At 45.6% G+C, this 23870-nt stretch overlaps 1 protein-coding gene across 4 annotated transcripts in view; it reads right to left on the bottom strand.

The window, feature by feature from the left end:
* Window positions 1-22951, bottom strand: part of DAAM2 (dishevelled associated activator of morphogenesis 2) — a 115828-nt gene extending 92877 nt beyond the window's left edge. For 2 of the 4 annotated variants that reach the window (XM_033217055.1, XM_033217054.1), the window contains exon 1: window positions 22807-22951. The gene's annotated coding sequence lies outside the window, so the exon portion shown is untranslated. The remainder of the gene's footprint in view (window positions 1-22806) is intronic. The other 2 variants (XM_033217057.1, XM_033217058.1) reach the window with 1 other exon arrangement.
* Window positions 22952-23870: the final 919 nt, after the last annotated feature.

Raw genomic sequence — 23870 nt, 5'->3', positions numbered from 1 at the left:
ACTCACCACCTGAGTCTCAGAGGTGTAACAATCAGTTGTATGTGAAGTGCTCACCACAGTGCACACCCCAACAATGGCATCAGAGCTCCATCTGTGGCTAGGGAAACCAATACAAGGTCAAAGGTGAGGCTGACTTTGTGACAGCTCCCAACGCATATAGGAGCTTGGAGGTTGAGGTTTAGATGCTCTTCATCTTCTATCATTTAAAACAGGGCATGCAATCTTTTGACTTCCCTGGGCCATATTGGAAGAAGAAGAATTATCTTGGGCCACGCATAAAATACACTAACGACAGCTGATGAGCTAAAATTTTTAAAAAACTAAATTAAATTTTAAAATAAAATGAAACCTTGCAAAAATCTCATAACGTTTTAAGAAATTTTATGAATTTTTGTTGGCCCTCATTCAAAGCCATCCTGGGCTGCATGCAGCCCACAAACTTGATTTAAAAGATCCTCTACCCCACAGGGTATCAGCTGGTCTTTTAGGGCCCCTTTCCCCCAGTTCTCAGTTTCCTCTCTACCAAACAGTGGCCATGACCCTTTTCCACACCTCACTGGACTTATCTCATTTACAAAGTGGGTAATACTAAGCAGAAGATAAAACCACAATACAAAACTGTCTAACATCTGCACATACAATATATACTCAACCATGCTTTTATAATATATGTGGAGAAAAAAGACTGGAAACATTAATTGCCAAATGTTAAGTGAACTGGGAAGTCAGATTCTCTAAGTGTGGTTTGTGGCCAGGTAGGAAGCTGCGGGAAAGGGGGCAGAGGAAGAGAAAGATCAAAGTCTCTTTTCAGTGTCCTGTGATGGGCTCATAAACTAATTTCATTTTTGTCTTCTGACTCTGTGTATTTTGTATAATAAATCCATGTTTCTTTTATAATAAAGGAGGGAAAGTCTTTTTTTTTTTTTTTTTTTAAGCAACTTCATATCCTCCTAAAGCTTTTCTTGATTATAACCCACTCCACACACACTCTGCTCACTCAGCTCACGTGCTTCCTCTTGGTGCCTGTTCTGTTTCTAGCCTATGAATTTGCATAACACAGTCATAAGAGGTTGCTTTCTAAATGCTTTTGAACAGATTTCCTATTCATTTACCTTAGATATTCTGGTAAGCTGAGCTGCCCCAACGTGCGGGGAGATGCTTCCTCCTAGTGGAAGAACAGTCAGACTCATTGACTCTGACTCACTCTTGGGGATCCACCCTCACCCCAAAAACTCACTAGAGGGCTCTTCATGCAGTAAGTGGTCCATGCCAAAAGGAACTGCACAGAAAGTGGCCTGTAGGTGAGGAGAACTATGTATAAATACATACACACACACACACACACACACACACACACACACCCCAATCTGCCTCTTCTTTCCTTCTGTCTCCAGAGGAAAATGTCATCCGGTTAGTGCCCTCAGATGAACTGGGAAGGCAAGCTCCCCGGTTGTGGTTTGTGAGGGGTGGGTGGCTGGGGAGGGGAGGTGTCAGGGAGAGCCAATCCACTTCCATCTGGCACTGAAAGCTACACTTATTTTCCTGGACTGGACTACGATCCCATTTCCCAATGTGAGGAATCGTGCTTTCTTGGTGACACACACTTTCCCCCAAGAATGCTTGGCTTTTCAATGAGGAATTCTTGTATATTTGGGATTCTTGGAAACAGGACAAAGACTAATGAATTGCTGGCTCTATCCGAGGTTTGGAAACCCTCTAGAACTCACAGGAGCTGGAGGAGGACAGAGGCAGGCAGGAAAAGGGAGTTGAGGGTGTGTTTGCAACAGAGGGGAGGGTGGCAGGATTGAGATGTCAGATTAAATTGTTTGAGTTACAGGCACTCCAAAAGCTACCTGCTGACCCTACAGTCAGAGGTCACCATCCACACTAAGAATAGAAGGCTGACAGGGGCCTAGTGGGGAAGAAGGGGATACTGAGTGTTTGTGGAGGCCAGAGAGTATAACAAAGCAGAATTCAGGTATAGTCAATTGTCAAGTTCATCATGAAGTGAAGTGGTTGGGACCAGTGGGGTACGGTACAGAGGGCACAGGTCCTAGGGTCAGGCACACCTTACTTGAAATCCCCTCTGTGCCACAAACTGGATGTGCAACTTTAGGCAAGTTGACTAAATTCTCAGAACCTCAATTTCCTCTTCTATAAAATGGGATAATACCCACTTTGCAGAGCTGTTAGTATGAGATGTGTTGAAATGTGCAAGGGCTTAGCCCAGTGTCTGGCACATAATGGGCTCTCCATACATGGTAGGTATTAGAGAATTTGAATTTGAAGTTGAAGAGTAGGAGTGTACAAAGCCCTTCGTAGAAGAACAGCTGTAGAAGGTCTGACCGCTGTGGGTCTGGCCAGAGAGTGGAAGATCTAGCTCCCGGGGCCACAGGTACTAAGCTTATATTCCCCTCCTCACATGCTCTTTGAGGGCGTTAGTTCTGGCAGGTTTGGGCTATGCACCCTGCCCTATGCTCCAGATACAAATCCTCTGTAGCCTCAGTGCTTAAGTCCAGAGAGTAAATGTGTGGGTTCCAGGTCATCAGAATGAAATCACAGAGGGTCTACAGGGGCCCTGGGTCCTCAGTTCCCTCAACTGTCAGGAAGGGGACTGGCTTCTCAGTAAACATTAGGCAGACCATCCAACTCTGGTGTCTAAGGAGCTCTATGAGTTCTCAAGTCATCCTGGAGAAAGCCAGGGGCTGAGTGCCTGCCACCCTCCTCAAATCCACCCTACAACATCCCCTGCCAAGAGCTCTAGTAACCTGGGCAAACAGACCATGGCCCCCAGGGTGTTCTCAGTCTAACAGAGAAGGCCAAAGCCAGACATAAAAGACTTCAGAATACAGAAAAACAAGGGAAAAAGAAAACAGTTTTCTTTCGAAGGAGCTCATTTATGTAAAGGGATCATGAGGTGATTTAAGGAATCCACATTCCATGGGGTAAATCCAGGCAGATGTTCCAGAGAAGAGGGTGCCAGGTGGGGATGCCTTTTGGTGTTGCCCACAAGCTCTCCCCAAAAGTCCCCTCCTTTACTCTGTGGCCTGCCTGAAGGAGAACAGGCACTTTGTCCTGAAATAGTCAATGTATATAACCCCTCCATCGCAGGGATGCTCAGGGTGGCTCTAGTTACAACAATAAGAACTGGAGTGCTTGCAATGGCGAAGGCAGAGAAAGAAAACAAAACAACATCCACATGAGGTTTTCATTTGCTTTAGCCACGTGAGAATGGCCCTGAAGATCCAGCTATAAATATCCAGCTGTCATTGCCACAAGATAGAAAATCTCACACACACACACACACACACACACACACACACCACACACACACAGTCCCTTCAGTTTACAGGCTTACAAATGCAAATCAAAGTCTCTAAGAACATCTGCCTTGAGAAGAGACAACGCTGGACCCCTTGTGCTAAATGCCTTCTCATGAGGCCTCCCCAAACACATCTGAGGACTTGGCAAGGAGTGGGCCCACAGCCATCATCAGGGTGGAATGAGGAGCTGCCTTCACAACACCCAGGCCAAGCCAAAGCCCACCAGTGGCCACAAACTGGGCTGAGGGGAAGAGTTTTAGATCCCTTCCCTTAGGATGTAATAAAAAGCAGCCTGCTTGACCCAGGACATTTTAGATTGGATTTCCTAGAAGCAGAGTCTCAGACAGGATGGGTATATGTGTGATTTGGTGAAAATAAGCTCTCCGGAGGAAACAGAAAGGGAATGAGAGGAATAGGAAAAGGCAGGGGGGGTATCTGGGAAAGAATGTGGTTTCAGGTGAGGTTTAACTTCAGCCTCATCCTGTAAGGAACTCTGAAGGGTGACTTGAACTGAGACATATTTGTCCCTCTAAGGGGCAAGAAGAAGTGGGGCTTTTCCCCTTTCCTAGTGAGTCATTGGTCACAGAATGCAGGGGAGAGGTGGGCTGGGGTGGGGCAGTTGGGTGTAACTTCCAGGTAGCTCTGGGTAGGGGGGATGGACGACCCAAGGGCAGTCCACACAGGTGCGAACCGTTAGATGGAGCACCCACAGCAACCGGGGATCTGGGTAGGACACCAGTAGTATTTTCTACACAGACTCTGCCATACCAAGTGGCCTGTTGCTTAGAATTTGTTTTCTCTATTGATCACATAGGTTTTTGTTTGTTTTTATTTTATCTGAGAAGATTTTAGAATCAGCCTGCTGAAGAGAGAAACAAAGGTTTGATCGATGTGACACATGATGCTCAGTGTTCACCTAATGTCTGGTCTCTTCTTCTTTCTTCCAATGAATGCGCCCCTGCTTTTGTTTGCAGCAACAACATGCTCAATTTTAAAATGTTCAGCTTCCCCTCAGACTCCATTGCAGTTTGGAACCTCTATTTAACAGAATTTTGACGTGTATGGGCAGGACTTTCAGAGAAGCTTGTTATAGAGACCAGAAGTAGCTGGCATGCACTTTTTGTGCGTTGTCATTTTCTTTCTAACTGCCTGGAATGCAGATTGAAGATGGAGGTGATGCAGCCACATCGTAACCATGAGGCAATGAGCACAAAGACAAAGGTTCCATCCTAAAGAAGCCCGAAGAAAGAGAGAGAGAGGGAGTCTGGGTCCCTGGTGGCACTGTGGAACCACCCTACCAACTCTCGAGTGTGTCTGCTGAACTGGTTGTGTAAGAACAATAAAGAACCCCAGCTGACAGAAAACTCTAGCCAGGTTTCTGTTCCATGTGGCTATAGCTGAATATAAATTCTGATACAAACCTCAAAACACTCGTTCTGTGGGGTATACCATGGAAAAAGTCGCTTTAGATAAATTGAGAAGTGCTAGTTTAGACATCGTAAAACTAGGGTGTTTTTTGTTTTTGTTTTTTCTCTGAGCACTGTGGCTCTCTGGGGGGAAAGTAGGGGAGACGGAAAAGGGCTGCTTAAATTTCTTTAACCACAGAACTTTCTTTTTCCCTAGGACAACCATTGTGAGAACCTAGTATTCTATCAAAGGCAGTTTGGGAAATGCTATAATAGATGACCTCTTGAGATTTCTTTCCTCCTGAACATTTCACCATTCCCCAGCTAGAAGAAACCAACCAGATAGCCAGGTCTATAAGCAGCCCTGGCACGTGACTTTAATGAGACATGAATGAGAGCCAAAGAACCAAGTCCTGTGAGGTTGGTCAGGGAACAGCAATGAACTAGGTAAATTAAGAAACTCAGGGAGGTGCCAAGTCCCCTGAAATTCTGGAGTGCTCACTCCCCCATTTCCTTTCTGCTAAGCCATGAGTCTGGCAGAGGCTGTGTCCCTCTGGGTCCACAGCTCCTGTAAAGTGGTCCCTCCTGCACAGCTCCAGCAGGCAGAGCTCTGACGACACCACTCCTTGCTCTCACACCTCCAGGTAGAGGAGCGCTAACAGCTTCCTGGTGCTGCTCCTTCCTAGGTGCATCAACATCTCTCTACTCCCTCTTCTGTAAATAGCCTTCTCATTAAACTCTTATCCATCAAACTCTTTTGGGAGTGCCAACTGCTTCCTGCCTAGAGCCTGACTGACAGAGATGACAATACACATTCTTAGAGCAACCATGCTCCCAGGATTTACTCAAACAAGTCCCAGTTTCATGAGATTGTTGTCTTTTAATTAAGGTGAATTCTATGATATATAAATAAGCAGGATGCAGGAAGGAAAGCTACCCCCAACTTTACTCCCCAGTGCAAGCACCATGCCAACCCGATAAGGGGTTCACTGCTGCTGAACTGAGAGTTAAGGTTCACAGACTGGGTCAAGGACAAAGGCCACATAACAAGGACAAGGGCCCTCAGGGCCAGCACAGTGTATGTCACTTGAATTGAGCTCAGACCAGGTTTTTTTTTTTTTTTTTTTTTTGAGACGGAGTCTCGCTCTGTCGCCCAGGCTGGAGTGCAGTGGCCGGATCTCAGTTCACTGCAAGCTCTGCCTCCCAGGTTCATGCCATTCTCCTGCCTCAGCCTCCTGAGTAGCTGGGACTACAGGCGCCCACCACCACGCCCGGCTAGTTTTTTGTATTTTTTTCAGTAGAGACGGGGTTTCACCATGTTAGCCAGGATGGTCTCAATCTCCTGACCTCATGATCCGCCCGTCTCGGCCTCCCAAAGTGCTGGGATTACTCGGCCTCCCAAAGTGCTGGGATTACAGGCTTGAGCCACCATGCCCGGCCAGCCCAGACCAGGTTTTAAGGGAAGGAAGCTATCATAAAGAGTAAGAGACATGAAAGAGCTGAATCGACTGCATTTCAATAAGACACCAGAGAAGAAGTCAGCATGGCTTCATTGTCAACTAAAAGAAAGTGAAGCAACTCCCAGTGGTGGGTACTTTCCCACCTTAGGCTGGGGTGTTCGCAAAAGGAACACAGCAACGGCTGTATATGAATGAAAATCAGAAGGGAAGGAGGACTTCGTGGAGACAAGGCAGTGATTGTGGAGAGAGGAAGAGTCTTACACCCTGTGGCAATGAGAAGCACTTGAGATTATCTGGTCCCATGTCCTTATCAAAAGGACAGCCTATGGTCACTTTCTAGCACTTGCAAGAAATCCCAGTAGCTCTCAAGGAAGGGATGGGAGAAAGAAGGCTCCAGCAATTTGCTGTGTGGGAATGAGCCAGAGTGTTGCTGTTCGGTTTCTGTTAGGTTGGTGCAAAAGTAATCACGGTTTTTGCCATTACTTTTGCACTGACCTATATTGCTATGACCCTATTTGGCATCTCCACCAGTATATCAAAAAAAACAGTGATTACCATGTGCACATGGGATGTAGATGTTTGTGGAAGAGCCTATTTGGAGATGTCACGTCTATTAAAATTTTCCAGATGGACCTACAGCCATGGAGACAGCTTCCTGTTCACTCTTCCGCATATCTACTTACCAATGGTCAAGGGAGATGAACTAGTAGACTGTGCCTAGCTTTTAAAATTAGCTTTGCTTAAAACCAAAAAATATTTTAGATATCTAAAAAATATAAATAATAATAAAATAGGCCTGGTGCAGTGGCTCATGCCTATAATCCCAGCACTTCGGAAGGCTGAGGTGGGTGGATCACTTGAGGTCAGGAGTTCGAGACCAGCCTGGCCAACATGGCAAAACCCCATCTCTAGCAAAAATACAAAAATCAGCCAAGCGTAGTTGTGCTGGCCTGTAACCCCAGCTACTCAGGAGGCTGAGGTGGGAGAATCACTTAAACCCAGGATGCGGAGGTTGCAGTGAGAGGAGGTCATGGCATTGCACTCCAGTCTGGGTGACAGAGTGAGACTCTGTCTCAAAAATAAAATAAACATTTGTATACCCACCTTACAGTCTAAGAAATAAAATATTACAGATATAAATGGAGCCCCTACGTGCTTCTCCCCTGATCTGCCTTACTGCCTTTCCTAGAAGGAGCCACTTCTCTGAATTTCATGGTTGTTCACAAACATAATTTTATGCTTTAATTATACATATAAATGTTTGTAAATAAAAGACAGTATTGTTTTACATGATTTTAACTTACTAACAATGACATCCTTCTGCAACTTGCTTAATATTGTTTCCACTTCATATCGTTTCTGAGATTGTATGTCACTAGTATCTGTCTTTAACAATGTCTAGCACCTTTTTTTTCTGTGTTCCATAGTATTCCACTCTAAGTATGTATGTATCAAATTATTTAACCAGTCTTCTGGTTGATAATAGGTATATTTGGTTGATATCTGGTTGATAATAGGTATAATAGGTATACCTGGTCTGGGCTGGCCGGGCATGGTGGCTCAAGCCTGTAATCCCAGCACTTTGGGAGGCCGAGACGGGCGGATCATGAGGTCAGGAGATTGAGACCATCCTGGCTAACATGGTGAAACCCCGTCTCTACTGAAATATATGAGGTATAATAGGTTGATAATAGGTTGCTTTGTAGCTCTTAAAAACCATGCTGCAGTGAATATTCCTGAACATGTCTTCTTTTCATATATATTAGACTTTGTCTGGACCTACCTACGAGTGAAATTGCTGGGTCTTAGGGTAAGTGTATCTTCAGTTTTACTAGATAGTGTCAAATTGCCCTTTGAAGTGTTCCTGTCAGTTTAACCCCACCCTTAGTGAATAGGAGTTATTTTTGGCTCCACATTCAATATGATGAGAATGATTTTTTTTTTTTTTTTTTGCCAATCTGATGAGTATAAAACAGAGTCTCCTTGTGATTTTCATTTATGTATTTCCCTGATTCCAAGTAAGGTTAAGCATCTTTTCCTACGTTTATGATTCTATGGCATCATTTTAATGTTAGCATTACATTTACATGCTTTAAGAAACTAAAGGATTTTTTAATTTTAATTCCTCATTGAAAAACTTGCAGAGGACAGAAGGGTTGAGGATGGAGGCAGAGAGAAGACTTCCTTTTGCATCCTGGCTATGAGACAGGGATTTTTTTTTTAAATAAGCCATGATATTAGAGATAAATCACATGAAGCAGAAATTCCAGCCATTCCTGGGCAATGTGGGGAATGCATATTTTAGACCTTGTTGTCATTGTCTAGGAGCAGTTCTGAATGATTTCATCATACCCTTCACCTGCAAGGCACATAGCTATATGGGTAGAGCAGATAGGCTGGAGGAATGATAGGAACCATTTGTCCATCTTCCTACCGCAAGAAGCACCATATATTGTCCATATCAACAGATGAAATGGCCCTTCTAATAACAGATACCTGGAAGGAGACTCCACAATGTCCTTCTACTCTCAAATACTTTTTTTTTTTTTCCTTTGAGACAGAGTCTTGCTCTGTTGCCCAGGCTAGAGTGCAGTGGCGTGATGTCCGCTCACTGCAAGCTCTGGCCCCCCGGATTCATGCCATTCTCCTGCCTCAGCCTCCCCAGTAGCTGGGACTACAGGCGCCTGCCACCACATCTGGCTAATTTTTTTGTATTTTTAGTAGAGACGGGGTTTCACCATGTTTGCCAGGATGGTCTCGATCTCCTGACCTAGTGATCTGCCCGCCTCGGCCTCCCAAAGTGCTGGGATTACTCTCAAATACTCTTAAATGAGAAAGAGGCACCCTAAGGTATCTTTCAAATATCTTTTACATCCTGAGCAAGACGGACTTGTTTAATTTCCATCCACTTTTAGCATCTCCCTCTTATAGCAATAATCTTCAGTTCTAGATCCTTCCCCCATGACACTGCTGAATACCTTGAGGACTCATCTATATGTCCCCTATCTCTGGCTCAAGGATGGTGGCAAAATAGATCAACTAGTTTGGAAATGCTTGAGAGTAGGGACCACATGTTATTCAACTTCGAAGTTTCAGGAGGCATTTGATTTATGTTTATTAAGAGAAGGAAATTCTTCCATACTGAATTTTCTCTGAGCTTTAAGAACAGAGCAACGATAGAAATAAACAAGCCAGTCTTGTTCAGGATATAAAAGATACCTTAAAAATACCTTAGGGGCCGGGCACAGTGACTCACTCCTGTAATCCCAGCACTTTGGGAGGCCGAGGCAGGTGGATCATGAGGTCAGGAGATGGAGACCATCCTGCCAACATGGTGAAACCCCGTCTCTACTAAAATACAAAAAATTAGCCGGGTGTGGTGGTGGGTGCCTGTAATCCCAGCTACTCCAGAGGCTGAGGCAGGGAAATCACTTGAACCCAGGAGGCGGAGCTTGCAGTGACCCGAGATCGCACCATTGCACTCCAGCCTGGGCAACAGAGTGATACTCTGTCCAAAAAAAAAAAAAAAAAAAGTACCTTAGGATACTTCTTTGCCATGAAAACTTCCCTGACTTCCCCCAACTCAAAATGATCTTTCATCATCCATGTGTTGAAGGAACACCATACAGTATAATACCTAGCATTCCAATGGAAAGAAAACTATGTGGCAAATAAGAATAAATATTTATAGAGTACATACTCCGTTTCAGGCACTGTTCTACGTACTTTACATATATTAATTTTATCCTCAGTTGGGAGTAGGTATCATTACCATCACCATTTTACAGATGAGGAAACTGAGGCTCGGTTTCCAAGACTACACTCCTAGCAAGTGGTGAAATTTGAATTGAGGTCCCACTAGATTGACTCCCAGGATCTGCACTGGAAATCACTGTGCTATACCAAAACTTCTGCTGGAAACACACAAGCCCTTGGATGCTTCTTGCTGTTGTTCTGGTGAAAATGCAGCTGTGGGCTTAGTAAGAAATTATCCTTTGCATCCTTATCTTGGAAACCCACATCAAATCCTTAAGGTCTTGGAGGAATTTGCTGATTCCTTTCTTATTAATAAAAATTCCCAGTCATAGGGGTTTGCCTCAAATGTAGTCACCTCACTTTAACAGACTGGAGCTCTGGAGGTGGACGGGAATTTTGCTCACCAGAATTCACTCCACAACACCTGACTCAGCACACAGTGTCCCATACCAGGCAGCTTCCCAGATATTTGTTGAATGACCACAAGCATTAACAAATAAGACTTATCAGCACTTTGCAGCATGCCGAGCACTTTTCATATACTTTCCACCATTCAGGCTCACTTCAGTCTGGTACCACCAGTATTACTGTCATTTCCATTTCACACATGACTAAAACTGAGGCTCAGAAATGCTCAGAAGCTCATCTAAGGCAGTGCAGCTAATTAGTGGAAGGCTGGAATTCAAACCTAATTCCTGACACCAAGTCCCATGATACCACATCTTTTGTTACTAAAATTAAGTTGATCCCTTTTATTCTTTGTCCTTTGTATGTGTATGTGCGCTTGCATACACACACACACACACACATACACACACACACACAGAACTCATCTGTCTGGACCAGTGGAATAGGCGTCAGCTCAGAAAAAAAGGAAAGAATCTAAACCAAGCTCTTGTTTATGGACTATGAATGAATGAGTGAGTGGGAGACTGAGTAAATGAATACACACATGGGTAACTGATATGTACAGTCAACAAGTATCCCCTGAACGCTAACTGTGTGTCTGCCACCAGACACTGTAAACACTGCAGTGACTCAGGCACAGTCCTAGCCTTCTAGGAGTATCAAATCTGTTGACAGAAGAGTCTCAAAGCAACTGAATCTGAAAATAGAAGCTCACCTTGTCAGAGCCCCATTTGAACAGGAAATGGTGTGGAGAGGGGAAGAAAAAAGCCAGGCTCTGCCAGACTCTTCCCATAAACAGAGGAGGCTGGGGAGGATACCACATCAGGGCAAACTCCTGACAGACTGTGCTCTGAAAGAGTTAAAAATAACCCGCACTGCCCCACTGACCAGGACAGCAATGCCCGCTCAGACTTCCAGAGGGTGAGCATTGTCCCAGGCTGCCCAGGACAGTCTCAGTCTGTGACTATTCCCTCCACTGTCCCATCCAGTTAATGCCCCTTTCACTCTTGAGAGTCCTGGTTTAGAAAGTAAATTATATGGTCGCCTTTGCCTTCCAGGAAATTCATGACTCTCCAGCAGCCCCTGGGCAGGAAAACAATTTGGCTTCCCAAATTGCATATGTCTGCTCCTCTTTACAGGGCTTCTCCTCACAGCCTCCACCCCACAGCCTGCACAGGTTCTAGGGGGACAGCAACCAAGTCTGTGTCTGTGTTTTCTTCCAGTGTTAGCACTGAGGCCAAAGTGAGTCACCATGGGATCCAGTATGCATGAGCTTCAGATTGAGGCATCTCTGTTTTATATCCTGACCCTGACAGTTTCTGCTTCTAACATCTTAGGCAAGTCACTCAAGTTTCCTCATCTGAGCCTCAGTCTCCTCATCTGAGAAAAGGGAGTGATACTCCCCATCTCATGGGATTGCTGTGAGGATCTGGTGAAACAGTGTAAGTGAGAACGCCTGGCATAGTGCCTGCTTCTTAGAGGACTGCCTACCCTAGCAGATCTTCTAGAACATGTGAACTCTCAGCTAGAAAGAGCCTGGGAGCTGTGAACATCTCAGGAACCCCTGTCACTGTCAAGGCTCTGCACTATTGAGTTGGAACAGCTTCTTCATCTGTCAAGAATATGCAAAACATGGCACAACTCCTTTATAAAACTTTGGCTATACCTACTAAAGCTGGACTTATGCATTCTGAATGCTCTAGCAGTTCTACTCCCAGGAACATACCAAGAGAAATGCATTCACGTGTTCACCTAAAAGTGCACAAATATTCACAGCAAGGCTACTCACAACCACCCCAGACTGGAAACCACCCAAATGCCCATCAACAGAAAAATGGAAAAAAGTGTGTTATATTCACATAATGGACTACTACGCAACAATAAGAATGAATGATCTACAGAACGACAAAATGCTGAGTGAATGAAGCCAGACACAAATAAACACCTACTGTATGATTCCATTTATATGAAGTGCAAGAAAAGGCAAAACTAATCTATGGTGCTAGAAGTCAGGATCATGGAAGGGTAGTAACCAGAGAGGGGCACGAGGGGGCTTCTTGGGCAGGGCTGGGGTGGTGGATGTTCAACTTATGGAAATATATTGAACTACATCCTCAAAAATTGTGTATTTTTTCTGATTTATGTTGAGCTTCAATAAAAAGTTAAGATAAAATAAAAATTTTTTAATGGAGAGTATATTTCTTTCTTTGGTAGAGAGTTGAGTGGACTAGGTAGGCAGTAGACACTTAGCAAAAGGCATTGGGATGTATTATTTAATAAATTTTGTTGAGCCCTAAGTCTTTACCAGACATTATGCAGGATGCTGGGGAAACAGCTAATGAGATGTGGTCTCTGTCTTCCACTATCCTCACCACCACCACCACGATCATCATCATCATCTTCATCCTCACTAACATTTCTTAGTATTATGTGCCAGATTTTCTTTTTTCTTTTTTTTTAACCAAGTAATGTATTAACTTTACCTCCAAAAAAATCGCTTTGCAGATGAGGAAACTAAGGCACAGAGACATTAAGTAACTTGTGCAAGGTCACACAGCTAGCAAAAAGTGGAGCCAGAATCAGAATCCAGGCCATCTGAATCCAGGGCCTATTCTCTGAAAAACAGCCTTATGCTGCCTTTAACAGTTGAGAAACCTGGTCTGTTTATCAGCTGTCAGCCTCAGCTTCCATTTAGGCAGCCACAGACATCAATAACATTACCTCTGTTCAGGGCAGTGAGGATGGTGACTTATTGACTTTGTGTCTTGGAAGGGCCGAGCAGTTCCTAACTGTGTCTCTGGGCAGCTGCTAGTGCAATGCTTCCTGGTGGGGAACAGTCTGATTAATACACTGACAGAGATTACAAAAGAAATAGAGAGTTATAATGGCTTGATCCTTCTGCAGCCCAAAGTCCACAGAAACTCTGAATTTGTTTCAAAATAACTTCAAAGCTGCCTCTGGCACTGTGAAAATATTGACGTACCTCCCCAGTGACCTGGAATCACTTTCTCCCCTCCCTGCCCTGGTCAAGGGGACTTGGAGGCAGGGGGCTGTAGTGTCTGGGAGGAAACAAGAAAGGGAGTGTTGACACTGACCCCCCGGGAATGTGGTCAGACATGAGCTGTGAGTCTGGATCCCAGAGTCTGGCGGATCAAGCATTCATCACACAGGCAAGCTTTGCTTTGGCATTCAGGATGGACAACGGGTGTACATAACCTGAAAGGCGGAATGTTCAAAGCACAGCACCAAAGACCGCCTGTGCTCGGGACAAAGGAGCAAGAAACAAACACCCACCAGGAGGAATCAGATTTGGCAGACAGTCATGCAGGCATGACATGAATAAGCACACAGGCAGGATGGCGGCTCCCAGTGGGCCAGCAGGGTCCCTTGGGACCATCCCATTCATACTGCAGAAGCACAGGTGAGGTAGAGAGGAATTCCCAAAGGTCAACTTGTCCAGCCCTTTGTCTCCAGGCAGGTCGGCAACAAGGCCATGTCATTATGCTTCCACCCAGATACATCCACACCCCTCAGATTAGCATGGGGTTGGGGAACAAAAGCAAATTTGCCAATAAAAGTCAAGACAGTCATTCAGTCTGCCCAGTTTTGACACAACTCTATTTGTAGAGAAATCAGTTGAGGGTCACCTAAAAAGCATACAAAGCACAGCGGGGGAAAATGTACTTTTTCATATCCTGACATAGCTACCAACAATTACCTAGAAAATAATGGACTCCTCTAAAACAATTTCATATAAAATTGCTAAAACTTGTAGCATTTTTCCAGGTGCTGTGCCAGGGACTTAACATGCATCTTTCCATTTAGTTGTCTCAACAACCCCATAAGGAAGGAAATGTTATGATCTCCATTTGACAGATAAGAAAACTGAAGCCCAGACAAGGCTCATAACTTGTTGGGCAAGTTATTAAATGGCAAAGTAGGTAGGGTTTCTTCTTGGGAGGCAGACTCTGGGATGGAGTGCAGCGGGCAGCAGGCTTGTTAGGAAGGACTCCTGGAGTCAAGTCCTCCGGGCAGGAGGGCAGGTTAGAGGCAGCACTGGGCAGAGGGAGAAATGGAGCCATGATGTAGCCTCAGCTAAGGCCTCTGCCAAACCCCCAGGGACCCCTGAAGCTGGCACACCCTTTAGAATTGTCCCACATTGCGGTAGAGGGGCCAGGTAGTCACAGCTCCCCACCATCATTGGTTTCACGGTGACCCAGGAGAGGAGCATGCGCAGGAGTGCCTGACACAGCAAGTCTCTTTAGCTGGGGCTGTTCCAAGAAGGCTAACCATGTCCAGCACTCCCTGCAGCTGGGGACTCAGTCTTCAAAGGGGTCAGGGAGCACAGCCCAGTGTCCACTACACAGGGATGTGGACCTAGCCAGGCAATTTGAGAGCGGGGCCCACATGCTTGGCCATTCTACTATGCTGCCTGATTTGCTCCATCAAAACTATTCTCCAATCTCATTGATCAGCCTGCTATGTTTCCTGCATATTCAGTAATTAAGGAGCTCCAAGGAGGCAAGCCTAACTCTGATGAGCAAGGAGGGCAGCCACAGGGGCCTGATGCTTGATAGCAACCCCGAGGCCTAGGAGACACAAGGAGGCCATGCACACCAGGCAGTCACACCCCAGGGTGGTCAGCAGGCTGTGTACATCCATCACGCAGCCTGAGAGCCAAAGCAAAGCTTGCCTGGGTGATGGATGATGCTTGATCTGGCAGCTCAGGGACCCAAACTGGTGATCATCCAGAATGAAACCACATGTAATAGCTGACTGATGACAAAATGAACACCTCACCAGGAACAATGTGATGCCAAATATGTAAAGCTGTGTAAGCCTAGGCATAAAGAAGTCAGAAAAAATAAAAATGAGTTACATCCAGTGTAGGGATGACCTTGACATATGGTCAAGGGAAAGAAAAGTATGCTACAGAGTAATGTGTACTATAAGATTCCCTTACAGTGAAAAATACTCAGGCAAGACACCTCCATCCTGTATACACCAGTAGGTATTTGTACGGACAAATGACAAGTTACGGCAGGATATATTACTAGGCTATTAACATTAATTACCAGGGTGTAGAGGGGGGCGAATACATTTCTACTTGTCTTTATTTATCTTTGCATGATATTAATTCACTTGCTTAAGCAAGAAAGAATTACCTTCATAATATGGAAAAATCAAATCAAGAATATATTTTTTAAAATGACCTGCCTAGTGTCATGTGCATAGTGGAGCATATAGATAAATAGTATTTCATTTCCTCTCCTCCTGCCCCTCTTAGGAGGCAGCTCCCAATTGTTCATTTGGGGATGATCAAAAGAAATATTTAACTCAAGGTGAAGAGTTTTCTGTGCCCTCCCCTTCACCATCAGAATATAACTTCATTTTTACATTATTCCACACACAATATATATCTGCCACCAAAATAAATCTGCCACTCAAGTCTATAAAAATTATGCAACACGGTCTGTAGTCAAACAGAAAAACTGTGCATTATTTGCTATTATTTGTGGTCATATTTCTATTATGGTGCTAACGAAAGAGCCAAATCTCAATTCTCTTGGCACATACCAAACTAGCTCCCAATTATCTTGGCACACATCCATGAAAAGCCCAAAGAAGCCAAAACCTGACTTTTCACCACATCTGCTGACAAGAAATCAAAGAGTTGGTTTTAAGTTTCTTCCATCTTTCTCTGTCCCTGGCTACCCGCTAGAAGTGTTCTGGAGGGCAGGAGCCACCAAAGAGTGGGGAGATGAGGACACAAAGCATCCACATAGTGTATAAACTGGGTAGCTCCTGTCCCTCTGGTTATGGAGATTAGCTCTTGCAAGCCCATCACACCTGGGCAAGTCCTACTCATTCCTCAAACTGAGACATGATTGCCTTGGATTAAAGAGCTGATTGACATGGTTTGGCTTCCAGGCATTGATTCTACAATGCAATTTGACTTATATGAGCTGCAAACACATAGAAAGCATGAAGGAGACTTGGTCCTTCCTCGATGGTAATGCAAGTGTTCATTGTGATGACAGAGTTGTGTGCCAGGTTCATGGGAATAAGGAGGAAAAGGGGGTTGGAATGAGCCTTGCAGTGGGAATTTGAGGGAAAAAAAGGGACACCTGAGCAGGCCTTGGAAGCTGAGTAGATCAGGAAGACCAGGATTGAGGCAAGGCCTTCCAGGTAAAAAGAACTATGTATACAGGTACACTGTTCTTGAGACTAGATTTGATGCAATAAAATTTAAGTTAACCCTTGAGGACTGATGGGGATTGCTGGTCGACACAGCAATTGGTCATACAAAAGCACCTCACTCACACCTCCTGCGGCCTGATCTGTGTTGTCTTAAAAGGACACCTTTTATCTCAGAAACCTCACGTTAATCTTTCTTCACACAAGCTTACTGCTTATTTTTTCCTACCTCGTCCCTTCATCTACCTTGTGATATTGGATTTAGATTTTGACTTTTGTCTAGTTAGTCCTCTATGTGGCTGACCGCTAGTAACTACAGCAACCACCATAGCTACAGCTAATAGTTACTCTCAGCCAGGGGCTGACAACCCTCACAGTCATCCTATGAGGGAGGTATCATTTTATTATCATCCCCACTTTTCAGATGAGAAAACTGAGAATCAGAGAGGTGAAATACTTTGTAAGCTCTTTTAACAGGTAAGTGTTCCAGGAATCATACATAGGTTGATCTGATTCTAGAACCCATATTCTTAATGATCATGCAGTAATGACCTTCCCTAAGCTACTATACTTGCTCTGTTCATGTCTGGGATCCAGAGCAGGAGCCAGCAAACCTTTTCTGTAAAATGCTAGATGGTAAATGTTTTCAGCTTTGTAGGCCACACAGTCTCTGTGACATCTACTCAACTCTGCCATTGCAGCATAAAAGCAGCCATAGGCAAAGCACAAATGAACAGACATGGCTGTGTTCCAATAAAACTTTATAAAAAAAACAAGCTGACAAGCTGGATTTCACTGTTGAAATTGACAACTTCTAATCTCCGGTATTTTGTTCATTTTTTCATCTACTCAATGTTTACTGAGCACCTACCTTGTAGCTGGCACTGTCCTAGGCTCCAGGGATACAGGGAGAAGTATACAAAGTCCACACCCTCAATGGGCTTAAATCCTAGCAAAGTCTTGGCTGTTTCTTTTTCCCATGCCTGGTACCCTGGGTCCTAACTTTGGTGCTTTACACTCTTCTTTTAGACCAGTGATTCTCAACTTAGACTTCAGATCACCTGGGAAGCTTACAGAACTATAGATGCTTAGGTTCCACTCCTAGGGAGTCTAATTAAATTGGTCTGGGGTGGGACCCAAGTACTGATACTTTTACAAGCTCCCCCAAGTGGTTCTAATGTGCAGCCAGGGTTGAGACCCACTGCTTGGGGAACAGTTTGTTTTCTGTTTATTCCGCTTAATGTGTGAAATATGGTAAGTTTTTTTAAGTCCTCAGAATTTGGGCTGTGAAATGTGGTTAATACCAATCTCATACGATTGTTGATGTTTAAATGAGACAATGTACCTGTCAAATGGTACAATGTCATATAAATTTCAAGTACTGCTGTCATTGTCACATCATTATTAGATTTTAATGTTAAGTACTGCCTCAATGATTTCTGTTCTCAATTTTGACCTTGATTCTCAGGACAGTGTTTGAGATTTTTTAAACAAGCTCTACGGAGAGCTCACTAAATAGCCCAAATTCATGGGTGAGTGAGCTGGTGACCTTCCCTTTATTCCAATCGAGGGTCACATGGGGCTGCCATTTGCTTGGCATGGGGAGCACTGTTCTGTGCCCCACTTTTGTATAAAGGGTCTCCATCTCCAGGCTGAGATATCTGACCTCTGAGCACAGTTGTTAACCCTTGAATAAGTGGCTTATTTACTTTGACTTGTGGACAAATGTCTGAAGCCATTTACTTTCATGAACTTAAAACTGGAGAGGGGGAATGGCATTAACATTTTACTGAGCAATCTGCTAGCTTCTTCCCACATATCATCCCATTTCATCTTCAGAACAACCCTGTGAAATGAGAATAGTTATTGTTCTCATTTAACAGATAAAGAAGAGTCAGAGAGGTTAGCAAGCTTGTGACCTGGTGGTGCCAGAACTCAAACCTCTGTCTGCTTGATTCTAAAGCTCTTCCTTGGAACCATAGGATGTACTACAAATAAGTCAGCTCCTCTTTGGCCAGGATTGAAAGAGACACCAAACTGCCTAAAGTTCATTTTTTTCCAGGTCCCTTTTTTTTTTTTTTTTTTTTTTTTGGAGGGGGAATCCAGAAAGAAACCCACGACACCTATTAATAACCATAGTCTGATAAGCCTTGGCCAGTGCTAGCATAATGCGGCACAGGTTCCAAAAACAGGCACTTCCTCCCCCCACAGCATCTTGACTGTGCAGTTTTAGAACCTCATAATGAAACAAAAAACAAACCAAAAAATGTGGAGAGAGCTGGAGAAATAGATGCTGCCAGGAGTGAGGAATTCATTGACCCCCCGCTCTGGGCCATCTCAAGAGAAGTTGGCCACTGGTTGAGCCTCTTAAAAGCTTAAAAGTCATCCCAGGCCATGGTTAAAGAGGGAGCTTGAACAAAACAAAAACAAATGTGATCTTCAAAGTCTTAAATGTCAACTTGAAGGATAACTTAGAAGCTTTGGGATGGGCCAAGAGGACCTGCAGCTGCCCTCTAACATCAGATGCTCCTTTGTTCCTTCGGAGTAGTCACTCCCTTGGATAATGTGTCAATCAGGGTTCAGGGGGCAGCCTCCCGCCTTGTACCCACTGGAGATGTTTGCGATGGCTAAAGCTTTCATTCTTTACAACCCATCAGATTCCCCCATTACTCTGACCTGGGCACCCTTGACAAGAAGTGGCTACCTAGCCACATTCTCTGACTTCAGGCTTGTCCTTCAAGACTCAATTGGTCCTTGACCCTCCTCCCCTGCCCCCACCTCCCTACCTTTCACCTCCCCACCATACTTACACAACCTGCTCTTCTGTCCTTCTCCCTCCCTAGAGAGCACAAACACAAGAGTGATTTCTAGGCCAGACATCCAGGATGCCTGGTTTCTCCTCCCACCAATCAGGATAATGGACCAGGGATGCTCATGGAAAATCTTCACTGGTCACCTTTTCTAGAGGAAGGAAGTAAGGGTGACCAGAGCCCTAGAAACTCCACCCACTGGCCTTCATTCATGGAAAATATGTAGCTAGATTTGGGGAGAGGTTCTGAGCAATACTTGTTCCTGATGGCTGAAAAACTGAAAAATAAACATAGAGCCCTCCCTTTATTAAGGGTCTTACAACATTCTGAGCTCTGTTCTTAGTTCTTGTGCATAAATGTTGTTTTCATAACCTGGGAAGGGAAATACTATCCTTATTTTGCAGATGAGGAAGCTGAAGCTCAGGAGGAGTAAGTCATGTAGCCCAGGTTACTAATTCCTATATAAGTCACAGTTCTCTCTCTCCAGGCAGCTGATCAGAAATCTGCACTCTTTTGATTGTGTCGGGCTGCCTCTGAAGTCCAGGGTTGAATGACACAGGATCTTTGACACAGTGTCTCTGGCTGTTGAGATCTAGAGGGTCATCTGCTATTGAAGCCAAGGACATCCTTCAACTTGTTCTTTCTGCCAGCTGTGTTTGCCCTCTGGACCTTTAAGGATGTCTTGGAATACATCCCATCTAATTAATCTAATCTCAAAGATGACCAAAGAGCTGGCCAGAAGATTGAACTGATAGAATGAGCCATGAGCAGGCTTCGATGTCAGGCTAGGCATCCATGGCCTGGGAATTCATCCCAGCCTTGGTGAAATGTCTCCTAGTACAAGTCCAGAAGCATCAGGACTCCACTGATCCCACAGGCAGCACTCCCAGAAACCCCACACGTATAAAGAGTTGAAAGCCCAGTTCTTGCCCCTCACCTTTCCCTGAGAAACGGTATGCTGGAATAAGAGTATTTCTGGGAATCCTGCTCTGAGGAGTCCCTTCTCTCCCTGGGTATTTAGTCTTCTATGTTTAAATAATGGAAATGAATGAGAACATTTAAACTTGCTACTTCCATTGGCTCCTCTAAAATCAAGAAGAAAGCCTCATCTTTCATTATCTCTATGCCTTCTCTACTGCCTGTACTTACCCTTTATCTTCATTCTTTACACCTGGATCCAAGGCTATTTAGTAATGGGGAGTTTAACCTGTTTTGCATCAAAAACTTTGGAGACAGTTGGGAAAGAAGACTGGGGAGAGAACATGTTCTCACAGCAAGCAGTAGTATTTCAACTTCCCCCATGCTCACCAAAAGCAAAATCATTCACAGGCCTTCCTATTGAAACTGCCTGCACAGCCTCCACCTTCTTGAGCTCCTGACTCTCTAAGTTCTAATGCCCAGGAGAAGGTTCTCTCCTCTTTTTGTCCTGATGGGGGCACGAGTATTCCCTCAGCATCCAAGGCGCTGGAGGAAAAGCTCTGAAAACTCAGCTGGGAGTTAGGAGCCAGAGTTTGCAACTACCAGGGAGCAAGACAATAATAGCACAGTTGTTTGCATAAAGGAAGAAATGGGGGTCAGATGGAGTTCCCAGCACAGATGAAGAAATAGACCATTTATCCTCCAATGCCTAAGGCCATGGCCATCACCACAGTCATGTATGTGTAAATACACGCAGGCATGTGCATCTCACGGGGACCAGTCACCCCTGTTTACATGCACCCTTGTTTACATTGCCTATGGGATGACTTCCTCCTTCTTCATTACACTTCAGTTGACGACGTACTCCTGAAGTTAAATGAGTGTTTCTGACATTGCTGCCTGCTCCTTCTCTTATGGAGCTTCCCTGGGGGTCAATTTATATAATTTCTAAAATCCTTCCTGAATCTTAACTTCCTGTGAGTCTGTTTTTACATCCAGATTTCCTCCCTGTCCCTTCGTTCTCTCATTTTTTCTAGGACATAGGGAGAGTCCAGTAATCTTCCTCCCACCCAAACACTGTAGGTTGGCTCTATTGCAAAATACAAAACCAGAGACCTGGCTAGAGCAAAGCTGAAAATTCAGGCTGTCTGTGGTCACTCGTTGGTGGAACCCAGCTACTGACAGGCAGTGCCTGGCACTGTGCTACTCAGGGCTGATGGATCCATACGGCCCCACTGCTCCTTTTCTCCCCTACTCTCTGTAGAGCACACTTCCCGCCCTAGACCCTAGGGAAAATCCATTCCCCGCTTCAGTTGGCTTTGCAAAGAAACTCAGGAAACTGACACCAAACTCAGAAGGGGGAAAACACAAGACTTTGAATGTTTTAAAGATGGGAAGCTGCTTTCATTCCCACGTGGGTATCAAGGAAAACCTATGGGGACTCTTTTCTGGAGAGGTGTGATTTTCGTCTAACCCTCCGAGAAACGTTCCAAATCCACTCCAAAACTGTGGAGAAATGGCCGAGGCAGAGAGAGAAGAGTTAAATCAAGCCCAGACCTCAGCAATCTGTGTTCAATTTTGATAAAAATCTCTCTCCCTCTCCCCCACCGCCCCCCTTCCTCCACCCCACAGCTCAGACACGTCTCTTTATGTTAGAAGCTTGCATCTTGTTTGGGGCACCACACGCGGCACTCCCAGAGAACCTGGCACGTACCTCACCGTGGCCATGTGGCAAAAACATCCATTCCACTCCCAAGCTACGGCTGGACACAGGGCCACAGCGTCCTAGCCATCACCACCACCTCCCCCTCTTCCTTCTCATCCTCTTCACAAAATTACCTGCCGCCAGACCAAGTCCCTCCTTCCCTGGTTAAGTCAGAGTCCCGACGCCTGGTAAGGTCAGGGCATGAGGTTGGTTTGCGACAGCAGGTGCTGAGAACCCCAGAGTCCGGGGACCCCTTTCCTGAGATGCTCCTTCCCCCGCCCAGGGTCCCACTGCCACTGAGAACAAGAACCTCACGGCTGCGCTGGCCAGAGGCCAGGCCTGCAAGTGGGAGCTGGGGGCTTGTGAAGACTTCAGCCTAGCCAAGTGAAGGTTCAATCCGAACCCGGAAAAGCCACCACCAAAAAGTTGTCAGTTTTGCGGGGGTATCTTCTGTGTTTGTCCACTTGTGACAATCAGGAGTCAGGTTTCAAAGCCTCAAAAAAAATTTTTAAAAGTTTTCCAAAGACATTTCCTATCTCCAGATGTGCCACTACAGACACACACGCAATCACACCCATTACACAAACACACAACTCACACACACAAACACACACACACAGGCCCTGGGAGCCCACTCCGGGTCGGCGGCTCCTGCAAACACTTTGGAGAAACAAAACCGCCAGCCTGCGGAGCCGCTGCCTCCCCAAGCCCCGCGGGGCATGCTAAAGAAAGCAGAGGGGAGAGAAGTGTGGGAGCCCACCGGAGGGGGCTCCCCGCGGCCCCAGCCCCAAGACGGGGAGCGCCAGGGCCAGCCGCACTTACTCCGAGGACCCCAGGGCGCCCGCGCTCCCGCAGCCCGAGGTCCGGCGCCTCCGCCCGCGCTGCGCTCGCTCCTGCGTGCTCCGCGCTATCCCCGAGAAGCCGCGGCTGCCGCCCCTCCAGGCCCGGCCTCGCGCCCGTCCGCCCGCCCCGCTCTGACGTCAGGCGTCTTGGAGCGGGATATTTATGGCAAGGATACTCCGAAATTTCCCTAGGTAGAGTTCTGATTGCAGTTTCTTGGGATTTGTAATTTTCACACTTTCAGACCGAACGGAGGCGGGGGGAGGGCGCCGCCGGCAGGGCGAGGCGCACAATGAGGGTAGCTGTTCCCCACTTTGGCAGGGAGCCTTCTCAGGGCCCCCTCTGTTTTGGAAACATGGAAGGGTCAAGCAGGCAAAAGTGGCCACCTGGGCAATGGGTTTCTCCCCCGCTCCTCCTCTGGGCCACGGGCAAAAGGCCTGGTGAGGCCGGCTCGGAGGTGGAGGTCCCGGTGCCAAGGAATCCCCTGTCCCTCCCCCAAAGTGTCCCTGCACTGGACAGTGTGTCCCAGAGGGGTGCTGGGCAGGACAGGAGCGAAATCAGGCACAACAGAACAGCTAATTAGGAGCCCTGTTCCACGCCCTAACAACTTTTCCATTTCTTTTTTGGGAGTGTATATATTTTTTTTTAAGTTTATTTTTATTAAATTATGTTCCACACTCCCTGCCCCTGTATAGCTTTTCCAACTCAGTGCCAGTCAATTCATCTTACTTCATTGCTTATATGCATAGTTTGAGCAGTTTACAATAGTTCTTATTCATACTTTTAAAATTTGCTTTTTTTTTTTTTTTTAATGTGATTGTGGTCTGTCTCCTTGACTGAACTAGAGATTGCTTTGGTCAAGAGCAATTGTCCTCTCTGGGATTGGCAACACCCTCACAGGGAGTATTTGATCTTCTCGGTTTCCTAGTTCCCCCAGCTCCCTCTATAAGCAAATGGTGCCCCCACTGGGTGATGACCTGTATAGAGTTTTCCGGGTGTTCAGTGGTTGTTCTGGGTTAGCGGTTGTCTGTTTCTCCACCTAACCA

The sequence above is a fragment of the Trachypithecus francoisi genome, unplaced genomic scaffold (genome assembly GCF_009764315.1).
Source record: "Trachypithecus francoisi isolate TF-2019V2 unplaced genomic scaffold, Tfra_2.0 Lachesis_group10, whole genome shotgun sequence".
NCBI classification, from domain to species: Eukaryota; Metazoa; Chordata; class Mammalia; order Primates; family Cercopithecidae; genus Trachypithecus; species Trachypithecus francoisi.
This window is presented reverse-complemented; position numbering and strand designations above follow the sequence as displayed.